Source organism: Bos javanicus, chromosome 5, assembly GCF_032452875.1.
Source record: "Bos javanicus breed banteng chromosome 5, ARS-OSU_banteng_1.0, whole genome shotgun sequence".
NCBI classification, from domain to species: Eukaryota; Metazoa; Chordata; class Mammalia; order Artiodactyla; family Bovidae; genus Bos; species Bos javanicus.
Genome location: NC_083872.1, coordinates 34,275,054 through 34,301,884, shown reverse-complemented (window position 1 = coordinate 34,301,884; position 26,831 = coordinate 34,275,054). Strand labels below are relative to the sequence as shown.

The 26,831-nt window shown below is 41.4% G+C and overlaps 1 long non-coding RNA gene across 1 annotated transcript; it reads right to left on the bottom strand.

The window, feature by feature from the left end:
* Window positions 1–18,097: 18,097 nt before the first annotated feature.
* On the bottom strand, window positions 18,098–19,750 carry LOC133247492 (uncharacterized). The gene is made up of 2 exons (XR_009736409.1): window positions 18,768–19,750; window positions 18,098–18,270 (listed from the first exon to the last, which is right to left on the bottom strand). It is a non-coding gene; the product is annotated as an uncharacterized LOC133247492 (long non-coding RNA).
* Window positions 19,751–26,831: the final 7,081 nt, after the last annotated feature.

Sequence of the window (26,831 nt, the reverse complement as noted above, 5' to 3'; positions counted from 1 at the left end):
GTTCAACAAGATATTTTAAATTTTGCACAGGAGAGCAAAAAGCCAAAAATAGTTAAGATAATTTTGAAGAATAATAGAATTTTGCTTTAAAAGAAGTGCAGAATTTTACTTTCGTAGATACAAAGACTTACTATGAAGCTGTAGTGATCAAGATAGAATAGTAATGGCAAAGGCTTAGATATTTATGCTTGTGCCATGAACTCCTTACTGCCAAATTCAGACTTAAATTGAAGAAAGTAGGGAAAACCACTAGACCATTCAGGTATCACCTAAATCAAATCCCCTATGATTATACAGTGGAAGTGAGAAATAGATTTAAGAGCCTAGATCTGATAGATAGGGTGCCTGATGAACTATGGAATGAGGTTCGTGACATTGTATAGGCGACAGGGATCAAGACCATTCCCATGGAAAAGAAATGCAAAAAAACAAAATGGCTGTCTGGGGAGGCCTTACAAATAGCTGTGAAAAGAAGAGAAGCAAAAAGCAAAGGAGAAAAGGAAAGATATAAACATCTGAATGCAGAGTTCCAAAGAATAGCAAGAAGAGATAAGAAAGCCTTCTTCAGTGATCAATGCAAAGAAATAGAGGAAAACAACAGAATGGGAAAGACTAGGGATCTCTTCAAGAAAATCAGAGATACCAAAGGAACATTTCATGCAAAGATGGGCTCGATAAATGACAGAAATGGTATGGACCTAACAGAAGCAGAAGATATTAAGAAGAGATGGCAAGAATACACAGAAGAACTGTATAAAAAAGATCTTCATGACCCAGATAATCACGATGGTGTGATCACTGACCTAGAGCCAGACATCCTGGAATGTGAAGTCAAGCAGGCCTTAGAAAGCATCACTACGAACAAAGCTAGTGGAGGTGATGGGATTCCAGTTGAGCTATTCCAAATCCTGAAAGATGATGCTGTGAAAGTGCTGCACTCAATATGCCAGCAAATTTGGAAAGCTCAGCAGTGGTCATAGGACTGGAAAAGGCCAGTTTTCATTCCAATCCCAAAGAAAGACAATACCAAAGACTGCTCAAACTACCGCACAATTGCACTCATCTCACACGCTAGTAAAGTAATGCTCAAAATTCTCCAAGCCAGGCTTCAGCAGTACGTGAACCGTGAACTTCCTGATGCTCAAGCTGGTTTTAGAAAAGGCAGAGGAACCAGAGATCAAATTTCCAACATCCCTTGGTTCATGGAAAAAGCAAGAGAGTTCCAGAAAAGCATCTATTTCTGCTTTATTGACTATGCCAAAGCCTTTGACTGTGTGGATCACAATAAACTGTGGAAAATTCTGAAAGAGATGGGAATACCAGACCACCTGATCTGCCTCTTGAGAAATTTGTATGCAGGTCAGGAAGCAACAGTTAGAACTGGACCTGGAACAACAGACTGGTTCCAAATAGGAAAAGGAGTTCATCAAGGCTGTATATTGTCACCCTGTTTATTTAACTTCTATGCAGAGTACATCATGAGAAACGCTGGACTGGAAGAAACACAAGCTGGAATCAAGATTGCTGGGAGAAATATCAATCACCTCAGATATGCAGATGACACCACCCTTATGGCAGAAAGTGAAGAGGAACTAAAAAGCCTCTTGATGAAAGTGAAAGAGGAGAGTGAAAAAGTTGGCTTAAAGCTCAACATTCAGAAAACGAAGATCATGGCATCCGGTCCCATCACTTCATGGGAAATAGATGGGGAAACAGTGGAAACAGTGTCAGACTTTATTTTTCTGGGCTCCAAAATCACTACAGATGGTGACTGCAGCCATGAAATTAAAAGACGCTTACTCTTTGGAAGGAAAGTTATGACCGACCTAGATAGCATATTCAAAAGCAGAGACATTACTTTGCCAACAAAGGTTCGTCTAGTCAAGGCTCTGGTTTTTCCTGTGGTCATGTATGGATGTGAGAGTTGGACTGTGAAGAAGGCTGAGCGCTGAAGAATTGATGCTTTTGAACTGTGGTGTTGGAGAAGACTCTTGAGAGTCCCTTGGAGTGCAAGGAGATCCAACCAGTCCATTCTGAAGGAGATCAGCCCTGGAATTTCTTTGGAAGGAATGATGCTAAAGCTGAAACTCCAGTACTTTGGCCACCTCATGTGAAGAGTTGACTCCTTGGAAAAGCTCTGATGCTGGGAGGGATTGGGGGCAAGAAGAGAAGGGGATGACAGAGGATGAGATGGCTGGATGGCATCACTGACTCGATGTACGTGAGTCTGAGTGAACTCCGGGAGTTGGTGATGGACAGGGAGGCCCGGAGTGCTGTGATTCATGGTGTCGCAAAGAGCTGGACACGACTGAGCGACTGATCTGATCTGATAGAATGTAAAGTTTAGGACCTCGTTTTATATATGTATAGACCAGATTCAAAACTTGGCATATATGAGAGGTCACACTGGAGAAAGTTTGATGGCTCAGTAATGGATTTTGTTATAACAGGAAAAAAAAGTAGTATTAGATTCCTGTATCATACTATACATAAACATCAACTATAGACAGAGTAAAGGCTTAAATGTGAAAATGATATGTTTTAAACATCAAAAAGAAAAGATTTTATGAACTTGGGATAAGTAGAAATTTCTTAAACAATGTACGGACTGGGTAAATAAACTTGACTATGTTAAATTAGATCCTTCTGTAACAAAAAGACTGAAGTGAAAGACAAGTGAGCAAGTAAGAAACAGATTTAAACATATAAAAAAATTCATGCCCAGAATATATAAATGATCCCTCAAAATCAATATGGAGAAGACAACCCAATAGAAAAATGGGGAAATGATAAGACCAGATAGTGCACAGAAAAGATTACCCCACATGGCTAGTAATCGTGAGAATGTGGTGATCATGATAATGCAATATGAAAACTGTCAGAAGTCTGGTCCCACCAGAGAGCAAGTGTTGGTGAGGATGTAGAACAAGGAGAAATCTTAGGCGTTGCTTGTGGGAGAATTTCACTGGCATTACCGTTTTGGAAAACACTTTGACAAAATGTAGCACAGTTGAAGATGAGCCTGTCATACTACCTGTATCTGCCTTGCTGGGTTTAATCCATGGAGGAAGTCCCACTGTACCAACCATAGTCCGCGTGTGAAGTAGGAGCTCAGTGTATAGAACTTACAGGAGGGAAGGAAGGAGGGGTGGAAGGAGGGAGGAAGGAAGAAAATTTATGTTTTTGACTTCTTTTTGCTTTGTTCTGGGTATTGAGGGACAGCTTCTTCCTTGCCAGGGTGGTCCCAAACCGTCCTAAAAGTCTGTCAACTCCATTGCAACTTTGGGGAGCTCAGAAGATTAGCCTCTATATCTCTGAGAATCTACTGTGAATGGAAATAATGATTTTCATAACTGATGAATTGAGTACATTCTGTAAATGTATTTTTGTATAGAATTCACAGTGGTATGAATACTGAGCTCTAATTGCATATTTAAAATGAATCTATCTAATGCATGAAATGAGATGCACCAGTACATTATGGGTAGCATAAAATATGAGTTATTCCTGGATCCTTACAATTCTATTGGCAAAGGAAAATGAGACCTAATGCCCCCAAAAGATAAAAGTCTGGAGCTGGATGAATTGGGCGTTAATTCATCTTGCTGTACAGCAGAAACTAACATGACATTGTAAAGCAACTATCCTCCAATAAAAGTTAATTTAAAAAGAGAAAGGCAGATGAAAAAAATTCCGCTGGTTTATGAAGAAATGGGTGCTCTTTTAAAATAGTAAATATTCATATACACTAAGCCAGTCCTTTTATAACATATATTCCTAAGAGCATAGAAAACATGGCAGCTCTTCCCATAGCTGGAAAAATGTGTGGTTACCCTGGCAACAGCATCTTAGTTCATGCCAAGTACCACCTGGTGATTTCAAGTCTAACAGCTGTGCAGCATCTACATTTCCATTGAGGAAATAAAATGCATTCATGCATCATCTCATGGCACATTTAAGAAGAAACAAGCTTGCAAATTTGGGGAAGGAGGGAAAGAAATAGCAGTACATACTAGCAGAGCCAATGGAGGTTTGAAAACTAACTGCAGTCTTGGAAACATGCCCAAAGCAGTCAGTGCCACCACGTTAGGGCTGTAGGATCTCGAGGCAGAGTTTTCATCAAAGCTGTAACACTCACTTAGGTCCAGTAGCTTGAGAACATTTTTTATCCCTTACTTAAAATGTGTACATTTAAGTGGGGTTCTCACTCTCCATCCTAACAGGCATTTAAACAAAATCATTGTATTTTGTTTACTATGACAAACAGGATTATGAAATAAAGTGTTCCCAGTTTCATGATTTCTCAGTGCTCCTAGTTTTACCCCAAGTATTGGGATCTTCTTGAGATCTAGTCATATTAAAAAAGCCAAGTCCTACAGTAATTACTACTAGAATAAATTTCATGGGCACTTCTGAAATCAGGTAGTTGAGTGCTGCTGCTGCTGCTAAGTCGCTTCAGTCGTGTCCGACTCTGTGTGACCCCTTAGATGACAGTCCACCAGGCTCCTCTGTCCTTAGGATTCTCCAGTCAAGAATACTGGAGTGGGTGCAGTGGAGAAGAATTGCATTATTAGACTGCAGGGACATAGTCAGCTAGGGAATAATTTCCTGCTCTCTCAAAAAACCCAAAGACTATGAACAAACAATTTAAGATATATATTTAATTTTTTCCCTTTCCCCTTTTTCTGTATTATTGTAATTCTACACATGTGTTATGGAAAATTTAGAAATAGCAAAAATTATATAGAAGGAGAAAAAAATCACTGAAGATTCTAACCTTGTTAATATATTGGAAAATTTCTTTTATTCTTGTTTATGCATTCTTTTTGCCTTTGTGCTGCATTTCAGAAGAGGTACTCAAGTTATCCATCCATACTACAGGTGATTTTGTGCAGGACCAAATGTAAACATTATTACTTCAAGGGAAGACTTTCATTCTGATATGGCATTCTGAACTCCCTTGCATATTTTTTTTCATTCTGTTTTTTTCCTTTCATTGTAATCTATTCATTCTTGAATAGATGTCCTCTGATTTCATGGAGATCATGTTTTCATACACCTCTGTTTAGGACACCAAAGACGACATCGACATTTTCGCTGGTACTGTGAAATCTTTTCAAAGTCATCGAATTGCTTTTCTCCTGCTTCATCTTTGGTCAGGGAGAGCTCTATGTAGCCCAGTATAAACAGGGTGTACTGAACGGCCCTAGCTCTGTTCTGACAACCTTTCCTCTCTCACTAAACACTGAAGGCTGGCTATGTGCACAGCTTCTGTCCAGTTTCCAGGGCTTAGAATTCTTTCATTCAGTTACTTTTCTAAATACCTGGATCCCTACTATGGGCAGACAGTGCTGTAGGTGCTGAAGATAGGGCAGTGCATAAAACCAGTTAATGTAAAAGAGATTAACCTGTAACTGTGTAATTATACAGGATATATTACAAGGGCAATTGTAATATTAATCTGGTAAGGAAAGGAGGGGCTTCCCAGGTGGCGCTAGTAGTAAAGAACCTGCTCGTCAGTGCAGGAGACATGAGAGATGTGGGTTTGATCCCTGAGTTGGGAAGATCCCCTGGAGGAGGGCATGGCAACTCACTCTGGTATTCTTGCCTGGAGAATCCCCATAGATAGAGGAGTCTGGCGAACTACCGTCCATGGGGTCACACAAAGTTGGACAGGACTGAAGCAACTTAGCACAGCACAGCACAAGGGAAGGAGCGGGTAAGGGAGGCAGTTATTTTACCTAAGGAAAGACCCTCAGGCTGATAAGGTAACATTTGAACTAATGGAGATGAGGGAAGAAGTTTTGTGGTTATCTAGAAGACCATTCCCACAAGAGGACTCCAAAAAGGCCTTTAAAGCCATTCTACGGTTTTTATTCTGAGTGAGCTGGAATACCATTCTAGGGTTCTAGGTTGAATGAAGTCCCAGAAGCTGAGTGAATCAAGTGTTTTCAGAAAGAAGCAGACCTCCAGCATGTAGCTGATGGGTGGGTGAGAGGAGGGCTGGGAGCTGACCCTGGGTATAGCAACGTGGAGATCATCTGTGACTTTGACAGGAACTATGTTGATGAAGTAATGAGGCTGAGAGCAGTTTGGAATGGATTCCAGAAGGAATGGGAGGAGCTGGACAGGAGGCAGACTCTAAGGCTACTCTTTAGAGGAGTTTTACTCTTAAAAGGAAGAGAAATGGGGTGGTAGCTGGAAGAGGATATGGGACCAGGAATGTTTTACAATTTTATTAAGTGGGAGAGATTCTGACAGCACATTTGTGTGCTGGAAATGACTCAATAGAGAATAACAGCTCAGTGATGCAAGGGTGAGTATATAATTTGGAGCATTATCTTGGAGGAGGTGAGAGGGACTGGGCCCCAGTGCACAGCGGCAGAGACAGGAAGCGGTCAGTTATGGCCACAAGGGTGAGGCAGGGTTGTGAGCACAGAGGGCCCTGTGCTGGGGGAGGCCCAGACGTCCACTCAGTGTCGCTCAGGTGGACTCTGGCCGGCAGTTGATGTATTTGACAGACTGAGGTGCCACTTGCTGGCCTCTGTCCCATGCGCACATGTGCTGTCTGTGAAGGTCCACCTCTCTGCCCCTCCTCTCATAGGTACACGAGTCCAGGAGCTGTTCCCTGGCCTGGGCTCATTCTCAGCAATTTGTTTAAGCAAATACTACCCTTTTGTCCATTTTGCAGTTTAAAAGACTTGGGCTCACACAGGATCCAGCGATCCCACCTCTGGGCATCTATCCAGACAGGTAAAACTATACTTTGAAAAGACACATGCACGCCTATTTTACAGCAGCACTATTTACGATAGTCAAGACACGGAAGCAACCCAACTGCTCCTCAACAGATGAATGGATAAAGAACACGTGGTATATAAATACAATGGAATATTATTCAGCTATAAAAAGGTATGAAATAATACCATTTGCAGCAACATGGATGGACTTAGAGATTACATACTGAGGGAAGTATGTCAGACAGAGAAAAGACAAGTACCATACGATATCACTTATATGTGGAATCTAAAATATGACACAAAGGAGCCAATCTATGAAGCAGAAACAGACTTAGAGAAATAGAGAGCAGACTTGTGGTTGCCAAGGGGAAGCATGGATAGGGGAAGGAAGGACTGGGAGTACAGGAATAACAGATGCAAACTATTATATATAGAATGGATAAACAACAAGGTCCTACCATATAGCACAGGAAACTATGTTCAATATCCTGTTATAAATCATAATGGAAAAAGAAAAGACTTGCGCTCGGACCGATTTAGTTACTAACGTAAGGTCATCTGCGAGTAAATTGTAGAGCAGAGAACTGACCCAGACACTTTGACTGTTTCTGGGTTCTTCCACACCATCATCGGTGTGGATGGAGGAGACAGAGAATGGAGATTTTACTTCCAAAGATTCAGATTCCACATCTTTCTCCTGCTCTTGTCTGCACTGGGGCCCACCCCAGGGGTGATTGTATAAGTTCAAAGTCCATGCAGACCATGGAGGTGTTTCTTCATCATGTGGAGGGGGCGCCAGTATGGGCAGGAGATGGGGATACATGCCCCATATGCTGAGCGGAGTCTCAGAGCACTCCAGAGGCTCCCGCTCTCTCCATAGCTTCTGAGGGACTGCGCTTGGGTGGCACCTCCCTGCCTGCTCAGCCTTCTACCACTTTTCAGTAGATGCTCCACTTTTTCCTTTTGCGTTTTAGATCTGGGGAGAAGCAGGTTTTTAATGCTCGTTCAATTGCCCCTAGAAGGAGAGCAGAGTTTTGAACTTGGAAGGAACCATTCCAGGACCTCTGGTGTAACCCTCTTCTTGTGTACCCTGCTTTATTCAGCTTCTGTGTTGGCATGGAAGCACCACCAAACATCTACTTCTAGAACTTTCTATCTCAACTCAGGAAAACACACACACACCCACATTTGCTTGGCTCTCTTCTGGAAGAAGCTCTCAGAGACAGGATATGAGGATTTGGCCTGAAAATAACTCTCCTGCTCTTCCAAGGACTGTCGTTGCAATCATTTTTGGGGGCCCGGGAGGTCGGGCTTTAGCGTGCTTCTGGCATTACCTTATTTAAGATGCATTCTCCTCAAAATGGGGCTTCTCTGATGGCTCAACTGGTAAAGAACCCGCCTACCAATTCAGGAGAAGCAAAAGATATAGGTTTGATCCCTGGGTCAGGAAGTTCCCATGGAGAAGGAAATGGCAACCCACTCCAGCATTCTCTCCTGGAAAATTCCATGGACAGAGGAGTCCAGCAGGCTACAGTCCATGGGGGTCACAAAGAGTCAGACATGACTAAGCAGCACCCACAGGGAGGCACTTCTCAAAATTTGCTACGTTGTATCAGATGAACGGTACATTCCAAGCAGCAGGTGTTTTCTATTACACATATTAATACACACATGTGTTCAGTCTCTGTAAACAATGGTGTCATGTCATGGCTAATCCATTCAAACTCCTAATTGTTATGAGGTGTTATTAACAAGGTTCAGTGCTATAGATGAATGAAAAGGGCATTTCAGGTACTGGAATAAGACACATGTAATAAGGACTGTATTTAGATGACACTTAAAAAGTCCTTAAAAATTAAAGTTTAGAAAACAAGTGTTTAGAAAAAAATGGTAAATTGTAGAGTGTTTCTGTATATGTGTGTGTATATATATGCCTATGTGATTATATATGTAAATGAGATATTTTGGCTCAGCTGGTAAGGAATCTTCCTGCAATGCCAGAGACCTGGGTTTGATCCCTGGGTTGGGAAGATCCTCTGGAGAAGTGAGTGGCTACCTACTCCAGTATTCTGGCCTAGAGAATTCCATGGACTGTATTGTCCATGGGGTCACAAAGAGTCGGACCAACTGAGCAACTTTCACTCAGAAGCATAACCCAGGAAAACGTTTCAGAATGAAAGATGTTTAGCTCTCTGCTCTATGAGAGCAGAGAAGCATACTCCTCCTATGGTTCAGAAGCATGCCCCAGGAAAACATCTCGGAATGAAAGATGTTTAGTTCTCTGCTCTCACAGAAGGTTCTGCATGGGTGCTCACTTTGCTTTGCTGCTCATTGCCCCAAAGGTCAAGTTCAGGCATGGGTATGGGGAGAATCCATCATTTTGGTGGAATGAGATGATGGCTTTGCTAAGTGTTCCATATATGTTGATCGTTTGGTGGGGGTGGGGGTGGAGGCGGAGGACTAGGCAAAAGCTAGAATTAGTCATATGAATTATGTGCTTGTTTGGACACTGGGCTACTGCTGCCCAGAACAGTGCCAGCAAATCCTGCAGACAGCTTCAACACCACTGCTCTGTTTCTGTCCCACTCGTATAAAATTCCATGCCAAGGTACAAACCACAATCCTCCCTTTCTTGGTTTTTCATGCAAAAACTATTTTAGAAGAAATTTAAATGTCAAACCTTCAAGAACTTTGAACAGAGGAAACTTTAGCTCACTCACTTTATAGCATGGCTAAAGAAAGTTTTTTTTTTTAATTCTGATGAAAGTACTAACATTTTAGTGGTGTCTGTTTTTCACTGAATTTATGTTCCAGAGAGAAACAAAATCACTATGTTGGAAGAATAAGATTAAAGCAGAAGCAGTGAGGAAAGCATATATATCAACAGCATCACTTTCATGCCCAGGAGAGGCCCCGAGACCCCGTGTGTGAAGGGCATTGTGAGGCTGCTTTATGCAGTATGTCAATAAACCCCACACCATTTAAAATATTCCACATTGACCTAAGCAGGCACAGACAGAAAATGCCTGTCTAGGCAGACATTGATGAATATACACATAGAACATATTGCAGGAGGAACTTGATGCTCCCCTCCACCCCAAACATTTTATTAGGCACAAATTTCAGATTAAATACCCATTCAGAGTTCAGTCTGAGCAATAGAAAACATGTTTCAAAATTAGTCCTAGACAGCAGAGAAAACCTTCTAAAGGAGTTCTAAGAGGTTTGCTCTTCATTTAAAGATGTTTATTGATAATGGAAGGAAGGAAATTATAGGATGTATCTCTAGCTTCAAAGAGTTTACATTGTAATAGAGATGAGGCAAGTCTGGTCATCAGAGAATTTAAGAAAACTTTTATATAGCTATGTGAGAAAGGAAAAAAGTCACAGGGAGGAAAGAGAAGGTCAGAGTTTGGATTTCAGAATTACAGACTAAAAGTGAGTGTCTACGCAATCTGGAAGAGTTTTGATGTAGAAACAGTTGAAACAAACTCATCACTATGCATTTTCTTAACCAGTTTCCTACAGTATACAATCCTTTGATCCCATACTGGACTCCTTTGAGAAGGTGATGAAAGTTATGGGCCTGGAAATAGCTATCTACCCTCAAACTCTCACACAAAATGTCAGGGATTTGGAGTCTAAGTCCATGGGCTTTTGAGTTTAAATTGAATCCAATTATATTTACCATGGTTAGTGTCTTATAACTATTTACATACTTGTCTTCTCTACTAGAACATAAGCATTTCTAGGACATAATTATGTTTTATCTTTTATTCAAATCCCTTTCTGGTTAGCATTGAATACTGTATTTGTTGTTGTTTAGTTGCTAAGTTGTGTCTGACTCTTAGAGATCCCATGGACTGCAGTCCACTAGGCTTCTCTGTCTGTGGGATTTCTCAGGCAACCATACTAGAGTGGGTTACCATTTCCTTCTCCAGGGGATCTTCCTGACCCAGGGATTGAACCTGCATCTCCTGCATTGGCAGGCAGATTCTTTACTATTGAGCCACCAAGAAAGCCAGAATTGTTGTATAGAAAGCACTAAAATGTGGACTGTCTATGGCCTATCTTAATGTATAGGTGTTAGGTTAATACAGCATTTTCCAAGTGTCAGTCATTAGAGTAACTTCCTCTATAATTTTTGCTGCAGATGTTTACTCCTTGAATTATTATTTATTATCTATAGCAGCACAAAAATGATTTTTGGTGATAGAGCCCTACATAATATTGCATTTCAAAATGAGCAAGTTATTTTCACTCTATTTTCTTTCAACATGGCTTATACCAAAGAGAGAGTTCCAGTTTACTTCTGCTGCTGCTGCTGCTAAGTCGCTTCAGTCGTGTCTGACTCTGTGCGACCCCATAGGTGGCAGCCCACCAGGCTCCCTGGTCCCTGGGATTCTCCAGGCAAGAACACTGGAGTGGGCTGCCATTTCCTTCTCCAATGCAGGAAAGTGAAAAGTGAAAGTGAAGTTGCTCAGGCGTGTCCGACTCTTCTCGACCCCATAGACGGCAGCCCACCAGGCTCCTCCGTCCATGGGATTTTCCAGGCAAGAGTACAGGAATGGGGTGCCATTGCCTTCTCCGCCAGTTTACTTCTGGTGTATCTTTAATACCTCTCTGACATTCGGAGATCTTTTGGGGGAACTAATATAAAGGCTTCTGTAGACTGCAGTATCTGGTAGAAGTGAGTAATATTGTTTTGTTTTTCCTTCATCATGTTTAGTCATGAAAAGAAACTAATTTTCTATTTATAGAAGTGACAAAATTTTCTTTTAATGAAAGAGTTTTTTAAAAAGAGCTGATTTAAAGAAAACTGGTGTATCTGTTATTTATTGCTGTGTTAACAAACTATTCCAAAACATAGGGGCTTAAAAAGCAATGACCTCTTAGGACTGTGAGTTGACTGGGCTCAGCTGGGCAGTTCTTCTTTTTCACATGCTGTCTGCTGGGATCATTCCTGTGGCTTGAGTTTGACTGGGACTAAAAGGTGATGGACAGGGAGGCCTGGCATGCTGCGATTCATGGGGTCACAAAGAGTTGGACACGACTGAGCGACTGAACTGAACTGAACTGACTGAGAAGGTCTAAAATGGCTTCACACATGAGTCTGGTAGCCCAACTGGAGTGACTGCAGTTGGCTCAGCCCTCTTCTGTGTGGTCTCTCATCATTCTGTAGTCTGGCCGGGGCTTTCTTATACTGTGCCTGGACCCCAAGACAGTGGGGAAAAAAAAGCTGCAAATTCTCTTAAAGTCTAGGTCTAGAAGTCACACAGCATTCCTCCTGCTCCATTTTATAAGCAAGCGACAGGACAAGTCTAGGTTCAAAGGGAGGAGAAACAGATTTGCATATTTGAGGGGAGGTTAGTGGCACTTGTGTTCAGGGGTGGAAGGAATCTTTGGCAATCATTTTGTAAACAATCTACCCCAAAAGGTAATTAAGTAAACAATAGGGCAAGTTGTAGCAGAGATGCCAAAAATCGTGCAGGTGTTATTTACATGACTGATATTTAGAAGACACTGTGTTAACCTTGGAGAAGGCAATGGCACCCCACTCCAGTACTCTTGCCTGGAAAATCCCATGGACGGAGGAGCCTGGTAGGCTGCAGTCCATGGGGTCGCGAAGAGTCGGACACGACTGAGCGACTTCACTTTGACTTTTCACTTTCATGCATTGGAGGAGGAAATGGCAACCCACTCTAGTGTTCTTGCCTGGAGAATCCCATGGACAGAGGAGCCTGGTGGGCTGCAGTCCACGGGGTCGCACAGAGTCGGACACGACTGAAGCGACTTAGCAGCTTGGCAGCAGTGTTAACCTTACACCTAAGTATCACTGTAGACAGTCTGTAGACAGACAGTTGTTAGTAGCTAGTACATACTAAGCACAGTGCTACACACAACAAGATTAAAGAAAAAAGATAAAACATACAGACTTGCCCTAGAACTCCTTACATTCTAGTGAGGGAGACAGGTGTGTCCCCCATAAACAGTTACAACAAAATAATCAGAGTGCACATTGTAGTAAAGGGTTTAAAATACAGAGCCCTGATATTTTATATCAGTGTGAGAACACATGGATTTTCTTGGACTCATGACTTTGATCAAACTCTTGAGAAGGTGTGAGACCCTAAAAGGACCTAAAAAGCACTGAGTGAATCAACAGGCACAGTGGTGTGATGCCCCAAGATGACAGCCACTAACTGTAGAGTGAAGGAACAGGCTTCACATCAGCGGTAACTCCTACATGTGGGAAGGAGGGACGACTGAGGAGGGCTGCAGGTGGGAACCAATCAGATGCAGCAAGGGGGTTGTGGCAGTGAGATGCCTGGAGGGGAAGAAGGAGGAAAATGGTGCAAGAAGATAGGAATGTGGGAGCTGGAGAAAGGAGGAGAGGGTTAATTCCCGGAAGACTGAATTCTCCAGCTGGGGAGAACGGTAGAAAGAATAAAGAGGAGGTTTTCTGGGGACATCATTCCTGAATTCAGTTTTTTTTCCAAGTTGTAATCGAACTGCCCACATGATAAAAACTAACCAACAATTGAACATGCAGATCTGAAACTCACTACCTTGTGCCAGGCTCCTTGATAGGAATTGGGCATGAAGCAGTGAATATCCTGAGAGAGGTGATGCCTGTGTTCCCATGGAGCTTACATTCTGGTGGGGTTGAGGGGAGGGGGAAGAAGAGCAGAGAGGCAATTCATATGTAAGAGAGTTCAAGTAAATTTTGCGTGCATGTGTCTGTGCTCAGCTGCTTCGATTGTGTCTGACTGTTTGCGACCCGATGGACTGTAGCCTGCCAGGCTCCTCTGTCCATGGGATTCTCCAGGCAAGAATACTGGAGTGGGTTGCCATGCCCTCCTCCAGGGGATCTTCCCAACCCAGTGATTGAACCCACGTTTCTTAAGTCTCCTATATTGGCAGGCAGATTCTTTACCACTAGCTCTACCTGGGAAGCTCCCACACAGATTTTACCTAATATTAACCGCCAATAATAAAATAAATCTACTTAATGGAATAGAGTGTTGGGGCAGTGGCTTTATGTAGGGTAGTATGGTAGTGAAGGCAGCTCTAGGAAACAACTGAAAGCCAGAAAGGAGGACTACACTGTTGTAGCTGAAGAAGGTAGGACAACTGTCCTAGCAGGAAGTTAACCTTGGCAGTGTAACCTTGCCTTACCCAGAGAGCAGCTCACTGTCAGGGACCTTCCCTCACTGCCTCCACCCACAGAAGTCTGAATCTTCCCCGTCTCACAGCAGAACCATGTGGAGTAGATCATGAGAATAACTGAGATCACACTTGGATGGTCAGGAGACCAGAGATGGGAACTTCCAGAAAGACAGGAACTAAAGGAAAAAGAGAGTGAGGATGTACGGAAGATTGGCAAGAGGGAGTTACTCACAGACCACCAGTGGTGTGGCCATATGGGGCTCCTATAAAAGAGACTGAGACCTGCTCCCAGAGTTAGTACTAGGAACGAGTTAGCTAGGCTAGGGACGTCACCCTCAACTCCTCATCATACTTGGAATGTTGTACACGATGGTTTACAACACCTGGACTTGAGTGAAGACGCTGTACAGTCTTCTGCCTTTTGGGGGCGCTGATCGGAGTCAGTGGTAGGACCTGAACCTCCCTAACCATACACAGAGAGAGTTGTCTGGACCTTTCTGTGGGGAGTGATGGGCTAAGAACAGAGTTGCCGCTGGATCAATCTACCACCAGTGACACTTTGACTTGTGATTATTCTACTCCATCTACACTAAGGTATAGTTAATTTTTGAGAAAATTTTACTTTTTAGTCACTCATTTCTGAACACATCTTCCCCCATACATCAAGAATGGTACAATGTTAAGTAAATCAGTCTCTGGCAGTGATTCTCACCACATCTACCTTGGCTGGTGCCAGGATGTCCCTCTAGATTTAAGCTGAACAAGGATAAATTAGTTCATGACATGTGTTGAGATGATAGACTCCTATAAAAGAAAACCTTCAGTGATTGGAATGTATCATTATTTTAGAGCTTATAAAGATTTTAAATATTGGATTGGCAAAAAAATAAAATAAATGATTGGATCTATTATTTTTTTTCAAACCTTAGTTAAAATCTAATTAAAAAACCATAGCCTTTGAGTATTGCTAGATACTGTGGGTAGATGAAGCAGCGATGATCTGGTTTCTACTTGCCACAGCTCCAGACGTCATTCTGAGAGGAGATTTGGGTTTGGGAACAATTTTAGACTATTACTTTTCTGCCATTTGCTGCTATCACCTTGATTCAATCTATTCACTGGGGTGTTATTCAAAATACAAAATATTCTTAGGGAAGAATCACTCCATCTGACACAGGCACTATATAGGGCTCTAAAATGCTAAAAAGCTTTAACATATTACAGAAAATTTGGAGAAAATGTGGGCTTGGTATCCTGGAGCTGTCGTCTTCCTTTATCCCATTGTTTGTGACCTTGACTCTTTGAATCATGACGTAAATGTGTGGAATCAAATCGCTGACATGTCTATGATTCTCTCGTCCCATTTGGTAGTTGTTAATACTGTAGAGGTGGCAAGGACACATTCAATACACAGGGCCTCCTGTCAAGAGAAAGTGAAAACCTTCCAGTAAAGTCCCCAGAGCCCTGGCTTTGTCCTGAGAGTACAGACTCTTAAAATGGGGATCTGAACTATTCACCCTAAGCCAAATATAAGGGAGGGAAAGATAACAGTGTTGGAATCCTTGAGTTGGTGACAGAGAAAACTACTCTTACCACTACTGCTACTAGCAGTAATAACAATACAAATGACAGCTATTACCTGATGCATACTATGTGCTAGGGACTAAGTGCCTTCCCTGTGTTAACCAGTTTAATCCTCACAATAGCAACGGATACCATTACTACCCTCCTCTTATAGATGAGGAGACTGAGAGGTCATACTTCTGAGAGGTGGAGGAGCGGGGACAGGTGATGGTGCTGGCAGGTGAATGATACTGATAATTAAAGTGAAGAAGGTAAAATTTTTCTGTGAGGTGAAGAGAGTCATTTGGGAAAAGGCCGCTCCATCTTTGTAGCCATTGCTAACCAAGAGGTTAGAGAGTGGCAGCCACCTCCCTGCCTCTGGCCTTTGGGGATGGGGATGCGGGCTGAGGGAGGTTCCACTCCACTGGGATGAGAAGGATCAGGAGAGAGGCTGCGTGGGGGCAGCTGCTGAGACTCTTCTCATGCACCACCATGCGTCCCAGAATCATAAAATGTTTGTGCTGGCAGGATAGTTGGGGTTACATGAACACCCCACATTTTACAGAGAGGTCTCTAAGGTACCCCAGGGACTTAATGTTGGGTTGCCAGGGACACCTTTACTTTGATCCTAGGAAAGTCAGCATTCAGGGGCCAATTAATTGAGAAAGCATCTGGAGCCCAGTTTATTTGTGTCTTTCTTTAAATTCTACTGAGGTATAGTTGATTTACAATATTGTGTTAGTCTCAGAGGTAGAGCAAAGTAATTCAGTTACTCATACACATATATTCATTCTTTTTCAGACTCTTTACCCTTGTGGATTATTAAAGAATACTGAGTAGAGTTCCCTGTGCTCTAGTAGGTCCTTGTTGGTTGTCTTATATATAGTAGTGTGTGTATGTTAATCCCAAGCTCCTGATTTACCCCTACTTCCCAAGTTTCCCACTTGGTAACCATAAATTTGTTTTCAAAATCTGCCTGTTTATGTTTTGTCAGTAAGTTCATTTGTATTCATTTAAAAAATTAACTTCCATCTATGAGTCATATCATACATTTGTGTATTTCTTTCCTTTCTGTTCCTGACAGACAGGAATGACAAGGACAAAAGCCAGGAAAAAGCGAAGGAGATCCTACCAGATTTTATGAAGAAACATGTGAATAGGAAGGAGACCTTCAGGCAAGACTTGTTTATAGCACTGTGGGGCGTATGGATTTGTGGTTATGGGTATGGACATTCAGGAACTATGAAGCTTAAATTCTTTTAATGTTCTTTGTAGGTGTCCTGGTGGATTCATTATTTTAGTTTTCATACTGATGCTCTTAGCAAAAGCCACATTTCCTCCTAGAAACTCCTGCTGGCCCCTCCTCAGGAGGGCTACTAGGCTGGGCATTCTTTCACGCTGCATATTTTGGACATGGAGTCCTCACTGTTACCTGGACTCTTTGGATGTGGACTGAGGGATGTCAATTAGGCAAGCTGGAGAGAAGGCACTTTCCATTGCTTCTGTATTTTGCCCCAGCTTCTCGTTAGTGTGTCTTTTCTATCTCCTAATTATGCCTCTAGGTCCTTTCTGGGAAGGGTGACATTTTTCTCTCGACCGGCAGTATTATAGTCTAGAACTATCCTTGTCACTCTTTATTGCTTTTAGTAACTACAGAATCTCTCACAAGATGTCTAGAGTTTCATAAACATATGTTGATGGCCCTGTTTTGTCAGCCTTCAAATGGTCAAGGTCACAGACAATATACCAGAGGAAGGAAGACAGTGAGCACACTATTATAAATAGATGTGTAGCTTGAAGATACACTTTCAGACATGGGGATATTAGCTGGCAATAGGAAGGAAATGATGACATACAGTAATAATTCTATATTACTTAGGGAATTCTCCATGTATGTGCTAAATGCTTGCTGTGTTTAATCTGATGGGCATCTTGGCATGTCAGAGGTTTAAACATTTATTTCATGAGAGTCAAAAGTGAATTAAAAGCTAAGAATGGAGCACAAGTACAGCTTGGATAGTTGAAAGTTGGCATAGGATAATATTAATTTAGGAAATCTAAGTGGGACACATAAGGACAATATACCTTGCCTTTTGTCATTCTGAACTCCTAGAAAACACAAGCTCTGGGGGACCCTTTTAGGTAGAGTTGAAATATTAGTACTGAATTTCATTCTCTTGCCTCTTGATAATCTCATTCATACTCAAAAAGTATATATGTATATATATTTTGTACTTGAAAGGGTTGGAGTATTTTAATAGCCTTTAACGGAGAAGCCTGATAGGCTGCAGTCCATGGGGTCGCACAGAGTCGGACACGACTGAAGCGACTTAGCAGCAGCAGCAGCAACAGCAGGGATAGAAATATTTTTCTTTGACATTTCAAAACTAGGAAAGTGATAGTTTGTTAAAGGTTAGTTGCAATGTGGAAGTAGAAACCATATCTATAACACTTTTTTATTCTGTTAACTAAAATCTATTCATCTATCTGCATTTTGTTTATCTTATTTTCTGGTTGTTCATTCCTAGTTTACAGAAATACAACTGATTTAAGTATTTTGATCTTGTTGTGTCCTGCAAGCTTATTGAACTGACTTATTAGCTCTAAAAGTTTTTATTTCTCTGTTTTTTTCTTAATTTTTATTTTACTTTTAACAGGTATATTTCAACAATGAAACATCTAAAAGGTCTATCAGTTTTGTTATCTGGTGCTCAGAATTGTCCCCAAGGCCTTGTTTTAGTCTTGTGGGTGTATGGGCTCATGATTTGTGCCTGATGGACCTCAGAACTCCCAGCATCTGGAGAGAGAGGAAAGCAACAAAACAGAAGTATCACCATGGAAGGAAATAGCACCAAAAATAATGTCAGTAGTGGTCACTGATAGGCGTACACACAAATGTTAACCCTTACAGTATCCTGTTCAGGCAGGTATTATAACCAAGACTTCCCTAGTGGCTCAGATGGTAAAAAATCTGCCTCCAATGCAGGAAACCTGGGTTCGATCCCTGGGTCAGGAAGATCCCCTGGAGAAGGGCATGGCAACCCACTCCAGTATTCTTGCTTGGAGAATCCCATGGACAGAGGAGCCTGGCAGGCTGCAGTCCATGGGGTCACAAAGAGCCAGACACGAACGAGTGACTAACACTTCCACTTATAACCATAGGCAAGGATTAGCTCTTGGATAAGTTAACTAACTCCTCTCAGAACTGCAATTTTTCGTTTCTAAAGGAAGAAGTATTATTACTTCTAACAATAATTAATACTGCCCTGAATTTTCCCCCCTGAAGATTAGTACCTATTTTATGGTTGCTTGTTACCATCATCATAATCAGTGTTCCATTTTTTCAGATGAAGTCACAGCTCAGAGATTCAGGAAGCTGGGAAATAGAAGGCAGGAATCCAACACTGAGGCGCTTGACTCCGGACCTCCTGCTGATTGACGGCCCACCACCATATAGCATTAGGAAAGAGAAGGTTAGGTTAGAGAGAGGAAGGCATGGGACTGAGGCTTAACTTTTGACTGGGAATCTAACTCGCATTTTGGGAAGAGGTGACAGGAACATGGGGGAGAGCAGTTATTTATAGTCGGGGCCTCAGAGACCTCAGATGCCTGCCTCTGTTGGCACTCTTTCCTCTGCTGGATTTCTGCCTTCTCCCAGCGGTGTTGCCCTTTCCATGTATCGGTTCCATGTATCAGGGTTGCCCAACTCTAGACAAGTGTTTCTTTACTTCATTAACCCCGTTCCCCTTTCTCTGAACTCGCTTCATTTCCTGGAGAACTAAAAGAAGGGAAAGGGACTCAACGACCAGTCAGCTATTTCTCCCTTCTTATGACCTGGGAGACCCTGGACAATTTATGCAGCTTTAAGTGTAGCATCTTTTGTGAAAGACACAACCCGTGATCTTGAGCATTCGTCTGTTAAAATTACCTTCCTGGAACTCTCAGGACCAATAGCCATGCCAAACTGAGTCTGAATGAAGGTGTTATTGATGAGATTTGTAATATTTTTAAAGTTCTTTCGATTGTCCTCACTTCAATATGGCTTGGATTGTCCAAAAGTCGTGATTACCAGTGGTATATGGAAAGTAGTTAAGACTAGAATGATCCTGGTGCTATCTCCAACCCAGGACAAGGATACTGAGCCACTGAGATCATCGGATACATGCTGGTATGTGTTGCTCTTCCTGACTAAGAGGTGGAAACATAGCCTTATAAGAATTTCCTCTGGTCTTCTATTTAGTTCCTCTTGTGCTAAAGACTAAGCATTTTTCCTGTGCAACACCTCACCCCTTGCAAAAAGGAGAGATGCTTTTTGAGGTTGAGGATTTTTTTGTGTGGCATCCAATAAATCTTTATTTTGTACTCTTGTTTATTTAAGTGTTTGTAGAAAAAAAATTTTTTGTATGGTATAATCTCCTGGGGGGGATTGGCAAACTCATCGAAATTTAATCACTTGTCCCTCGGTGATTCTCCCTTGCCTTAGATTTAGTTGTCGTCAGGCTTGCTTTCCTCTGCTGGAGCAGAGGCTTCTTGTAGGCAGGACAAGGCTTCCTCCTCTTTGCTTATACCTGGAACAGAGCACTACTCAGCAAACATCAGAGGACGTAGAGCTAGTGGATCGCTGCGGACTAATCTGGGCTCAACCTTCTTGCTGACAAAGGAGTGAAAAGGAGAAGGGAACTCATAGCCTTGATTCCACAAGACAGAAATAGTTTCAGCAAGTCAGGCTCTTCTGCTTTGGCAGTCATTAGTTGACACTGGCACAGAATGTGGAGAGGGTCAAAAGGGAGGGGAAAAAAGGGGAGAGGGCAGAAAGATGAAGGACCTGAAGGTGAGAAAGAGAATAGGATAGGGAACATATTATTTCACCCAGTTCCTAATCCCTGTCTTGGCCAGTGTGCTTTGCCATTACTCTGACTGCAAACATCTCCATTTCTTTGTTTATTTTTAAAGCCTAATCAAGAGTGAAAGTGAAAGTGAAGCTGCTCAGTCATGTCCAACTCTTTGTGACCCCATGGACTGCAGCCTGCCAGGCTCCTCTGTCCATGGGATTCTCCAAGCAAGAATACTGGAGTGGGTTGCCATTTCCTTCTCCAGGGGATCTTCCTGACCCAGGGATTGAACCTGGGTCTCCCTCATTGCAGGCAAATGCTTTACTGTCTAAGCCACCAGGGAAGATCGGATTTCAAATCAGAAAGAGGTGGCAGTTGAAACTACTTAGGCGGTGAAACATGTGTCACTGTTTTTCTTCCTTTAGTCAGGTCAAGGGTTCAAGTATTAGCAGGGAGTTGGAGATGGTAAATCAGATTCTCTGATCTCCCAGACTGAGAGTCATGTGTTTTCTTTCTAGAGACTTCTCTGAAGAGAAAGGAAGGTGCAGGAAAAGAGAAGAGGAATAATAATGGGCAATGAGTAAAGTTAAAAGGAAACATTTTTTAAAAAGTGCAATACCGATTGCAGTGGATAGATTTGATTTTGGTTGTAATGGAGAGTACAGGAACATCTTATTCCCAAAGACAAATGCAATTCAGTTGGCTTGTTCTGCATATGCATGGCAATAGACAGCTTGGATGCATGGCCAGCATTTTCAGAATCAACTCCATCACGGACGTCGGGGATGATGAGCAACGTAGCCTTCCCCTCCTGTTCCCAGTGTCTTCCATCTGTGACACTTTCTGTCACTTAGTTTCCAATTTGCTTGAAATAGTTTTATTTACTCTAAAGTAGGATGGTGCTTATGTTGCCAGTGATGGTCTCTGTGGCTCCCTCGTTACAGAAAATGCTATCAGTGCAGTATTGGAGAATAAAAAGCTAACAGGTGGAAGCTGAGTAAAGCCAGCAGCAGGCACAGATGGCAGTTTAAAAACCTTAACTGTACTCCACTTGGGGCATGCTTTGGGCTCCCATACTCTTGCTAACGTGGCACAAAGCTGCTGTGAGCCAGGCTCTTTTGATCTGTACTCATGGGAGAGGCAGCCCTAGAGTTTGATTTTGGGGGTTTGGTTTCAGCATCTGTCTCATCCTCCCATGACATCTGTTACCTACTTTGCTAAGGAGCAGCACAACAGGTACTAAAGATCAGGGACACTGGCCCAAAGTCTCAGCTCAGTAAATGTTTACTGCTTCCTCTTACTGCATTTGTAATCCTGGGGTTATAAAGACGATAACAGCACAGTTCCTCATGGCTTAGCCAAGTGAGACAAAGGCAAAGGCAGCCTGGGCTGAGGGTGAGATGCTGCCTATGCTTCATAATATTTGTGGAAGAAATGGATCGAGTGCTAGCTTTCTTGTATCAACAACGCATTTTGGCAAGACAGTTGGAGGTGGAAAGCCCAGAGGGTGAGTAGGAAGAAGGGGGAAATCTGGTGATGGTGCTCTGCCACAGTTATGGGAGAGTGAGGGGAACTTGTTCTATAGAAAACTTTCAGACTGACAGAAAAGTTAGAAAAATAGTGTGAAAAAAATACCTTTTACTATAGGCGTTAACCTTTAACAATGGCTAACATTTAGTTATATTTATTTGCGCTGTGTGCAATAGCTTTGAACTATAAAGTAAGTTGCAGGCGAATTTCACCCCTCGGTTGTTTAATAGGCATGATCACACCCTTAAAATAAATAATAATCCCATAATGGCATCTAATATAGAATCCATATTCAAATTTCTCTAGTGTCCCAAATATCTTTTATAGATTTCTTTTCTTCCCCAAATCATAATTTGATCAAAGTTCACACATTGTATTCAGTTGTGTGTGTCTTATTTTCTTTAGATTTATATTTTGCTTTGCTGTGTTCCATGATATGGAATTTTTGAAGAATGTAGGCTGATTATATTGGAGAATATTCCTTATGTTGAATGTATCTGAGTATATCTTCATGAATAGATTCAGGTTGAACATTTTGCGGCAAGAATCTCACAGATAGGTGTTGATGTAATGTGACAGCTTTAAACTGAGAGTTCAGAGATTTCATGGGTTTATGTATATGTATGTATCTGTTTTCCACTGGGGGAGGTTTTTAGTTTTATCAAACTTTTAAAGATTCTGTGAGCTCCAAAAGTGAAGAACTGGGGAAGAGGAAGAGGAAGTCATTACTAGCGGGAGGTTAATCAGTCTTCAGTTTACAGCTATTAATAAATCTTAAACCATTAGATGTTTTGTACATTTTTAAACAGTATTTTCACTTGTATTTTTAAAGGAATGTGATATACGGTAAAACATTTGAATAATACCAAAATATTACAAAGTGAAACGTGTCCTTCCGACTCCAGTTCTTCAAGTGCCCTGTCCTTCCTGGCAAAGGTAAACTGTATTCCCAGTTTCTTGAGTGTCGCTTCAGATAGTCTATGAATAGGTAAGTATGTATGTGGATATGTGAAGAGCTTCCCAGGTAGCACAGTGGCAAGAGATGGGGGTCTCCCTAGGTCAGAATATCCCTTAGGGAAGGAAATGGCAACCCCCTCCACTGTTCTTGCCTGTAAAATTCCATGGACAGAGAAACCTGCCGGGCTACAGTCCACAGTGTCACAAAGAGTTGGACACAACTGAGCGACTAAGCACACACCTATGTACTTTTATTTATTTTACACAAGTGGAAGAATTTTGCAGAGGAAGTGTACCATAAGTGAATATGACTTAAATCTACTCTATATATCTGAAGTGAAAAATAGAGTTCCCTACATGTACTTGGCAAAAAAACAACAACAATAACACCAAAATAAAAGCAATTAAAGCAGGAGAAATCCGTGCTGGTGATCACACCTGCCATTCCACTCAATGACTGAGCAGGAGGTGGACGCAGCAACCCCTGTTCCTTGAACTGGACTCATATTCAGCATATGCACAGCCCTGCACCCAGAATGAGACTGGCTTCTTATTGTACCATGGTAAGAAAACTTAACACGAGATCTGCCCTTTTAACAGAGGGCAATACAGTATTTTAACAGTATAATATATTAATACAGTATTTTAAAGTGGGCAATACAGTATTGTTAACTCTAGGCACAGTATTGTAAAGCAGATGTCCAGAACTTAGTCAGCATCCATATACATCGTGAAACTGTATACCTGGTGATTAGCAATGCCTCCTTTCCCCTTCCACCATCCCCTGGAACTTCCATTCTAATCTGAGTCTGACTATTTTAGATACCTCATAGGAATGAAATCATGCATTATTTGTCCCTTTGGGATTGGCTTAATTCTTTTAGTGCAGTGCCCTCAGGTTTCATCCATGTTGCTGCATGTTGCAAGATCTCCTCTTTTATGGCTGAAGAAAGTTGGGCTTTTTTTTTTTTTTTCGTTTGCTGAATATTCCCCAAGTCTAGTTTGTTATTTTTATTTTGATAGATCTAACACTCCAAATCTAATGCAATCAGAGAGTAAAAATAAGCTATTCAGAAGCACAGTCAAACATCAACACCAATTTCAAATTCCTATCATAGGAATTTAAAATACAAAGAGAAAGGGAGCATTACAAATAAACAGCTCCAAAAAAGCAATCCGCATCTTTTCACCTGTTAGCCATCAGTATGCTGTCTTGAGGAAAATATCGGTTCAAGTCTTCTGGCTATCTTTCAATAGGATTGTTTGATTTTTTGCTATTGAGTTGTATGAGTTCCTTATATATTTTGGATATTAACCTTTATCAGATGGTTTGCAAATACTTTTTTCCCATTCCATAAGTTGCCTTTTCATTTTGCTGGTTGCTTCTTTTGCCCACTAGGGCTTCCCAGGTGGCTCAGATGGGTAAGTGTCTGCCTGCAATGTGGGAGACCTGGGTTCGATCGCTGGGTTGGGAAGATCCCCTGGAGAAGGAAATGGCAACCCACTCCAGTACTCTTGCCTGGAAAATTCTATGGATGGAGGAGCCTGGTAGGCTACAGTCCATGGGGCTGTATAGAGTTGAACATGACTGAGTGACTTCACTTTCTTCTTTTGCTATTCAGGAACTTTTCAGTTTGATGTAGTCCCACTTTTGATTTTTGCTTTTGTCCTTCACTTTTGCTGTGATATTCAAGAGAGGCTGACTTTTAGGACTGTATCTATTACACAACATGACCTGTAAATGATAGTTAGCTTCATCTGATGTGCAACTGAAGAACTAGCAATGCCTTTCAATGCCATAGGAAACACCGGCTCTGTGCAGGATTTATCGAGAGGTTTTGTAAGCTTCCAAACTGGCTTTGCTCCACGGGGGTCTTTGAGGAACTTTTCAGCCTTACTCATTGACTTGAGAGCCCATGTAAAGTAGGCTTCCCTGCTCCTCCTGGGAAGAACTTTTTTTAAAAGCTCTGTGCTTTTAAAAAAGGTAACAGGATATCTTGGTTGTTCCACACCAGCATATAGAGATCTATTTTATTTTTTTAAATAGTTACATAGTGTTCCATTACATAAATATATCAAAGTTTGTCCAAAACCAGTCCTCTATTGATAAATACTTAGATTGTTTTCAGACTTTTGCTACTACTATTATAATGCTGCAAAGAATAATGTATCCTTCTATAATAATACATTTTGTGGGGCTCTCATGACCAAGTGAGAGCACCACAACATCAATAGAGGACTGGTTTTGAGCAAACTCTAATATATTTATGTAATGGAACAGTCTAACTATTTAAAAGAATAAAATAGATTTCTACTCACGACCAAGTGCGGAGAAGGCAATGGCAACCCACTCCAGTATCTTGCCTGGAAAATCCCATGGATGGAGGAGCCTGGTAGACTTTAGTCCATGGGGTCGCTAGGAGTCGGACATGACTGAGCGACCTCACTTTCACTTTTCACTTTGATGCACTGGAGAAGGAAATGGCAACCCATTCCAGTGTTCTTGCCTGGAGAATCCCAGGAACGGGGGAGCCTAGTGGGCTGCTGTCGATGGGGTCGCAGAGTCGGATACGACTGAAGCGACTTAGCAGCAGCAGAAGCATGACCAAGTGACCATTGGAGAATGATTAGAATACTTTTGTTATATTTATCGAAAATAAGGACACTCTTTTCTGGTTACTTTTGGCCTGAATTCTTATGATTTTGACTTTTCAAATTGACTTTAAAAGATATCCATTACCTTTAAAAAAATCCCAATTACCAGTTTTAAAATCCACTTAATGACATTAGGATTCTAAAAGATAGCATGGACAGAAAAAAGATAGATAGAAGCTGGCCAAGCTTCTCTGTCTATGGAGTTCTCCAGGCAAGAATATTGGTGTGGGTAGCTTTCCCTTCTCATGGGGATCTTCCTCACACCACCCAGGGATCGAACTCCAAACTCTGGATTCTTTACTGTTTGAGCCACCAGGGAAGCCATATTTCTAGTAGTGTTTATTCAACAAATATTTCTTGAGTGCCTCTATGTACCAGGGTTAATGTTAAGGGTTTGAGATTATATGTCTCCTAGTATCACTGGTATTCTGCTGAAATGTAAGATTCAGAAGTACTTATTTAATAATTACTCATTTATTCCATTAAATTTATAAAAAGACATTTGTATACTGCTGACGTAGAAAGGAGGGGAAAAGCAATATATTTGTATTGAAAACTGTATTTTAACCTATTTCCAAAGCAGCAGCTATGGAAACTGGTTTCTTTCTTACCTTTAATTTCTTTCCTATTTAGAAAATACCTATGCTGAGTATTATGGCTTAATGTTATATGGTTTTGGAATATTTGAGTGTCCTAGATTCTAGGATGAAGTTTTCAAAATATTGTTGTTGTTTAGTTGCTAAGTCGTGCACAGCTCTTTGCAACCTCCTGGACTGGATTTTCCAGGCAAGAATACTGGAGTGGGTTGCCATTTCCTTCTCCAAGGGATCTTCCCGACCCAGTGATCGAACCCGTGTCTCCTGCATTGCAGGCAGATTCTTTACTGCTGAGCCACCAGGGAAGACTTTCAAAATATACCACATTATAAACTATTTTCTGTTAAGAAGTATAACTAATCACAGATTATGGTTGTAAATCGAATACATGTAATGGATTGTAGGTGTTTAAATGCAATTGATAAATATTTCCCTTAACTTTGTAGATTATTACAGTCTTCATTTATTCAATTTATATCTGTATATTAAAGTTATTTTAAAGTTTTTGAATGGCTCATACATGCATGTATGTAGTGATAAAAAAATGTAAAACTGATACAAAAGGCATCTAATTCTGTTCCACAGAACCAAGCAATATAGCTAATTTCTTCTGAGATGTTCAGTGCAGTTCCAGACAATTCTATGTTTAAATTTCTCCCTCCTTCCATTTCTTCCTTTCTTCTCTCCCATCAGTTTTAATAACTGGTATGATCAACCCTTCCTCATTCTTTTTTAGAAAAATGTTTTTCTTAGATACTTTTTACTGGCTCTTATTTCTTATTTAGTTT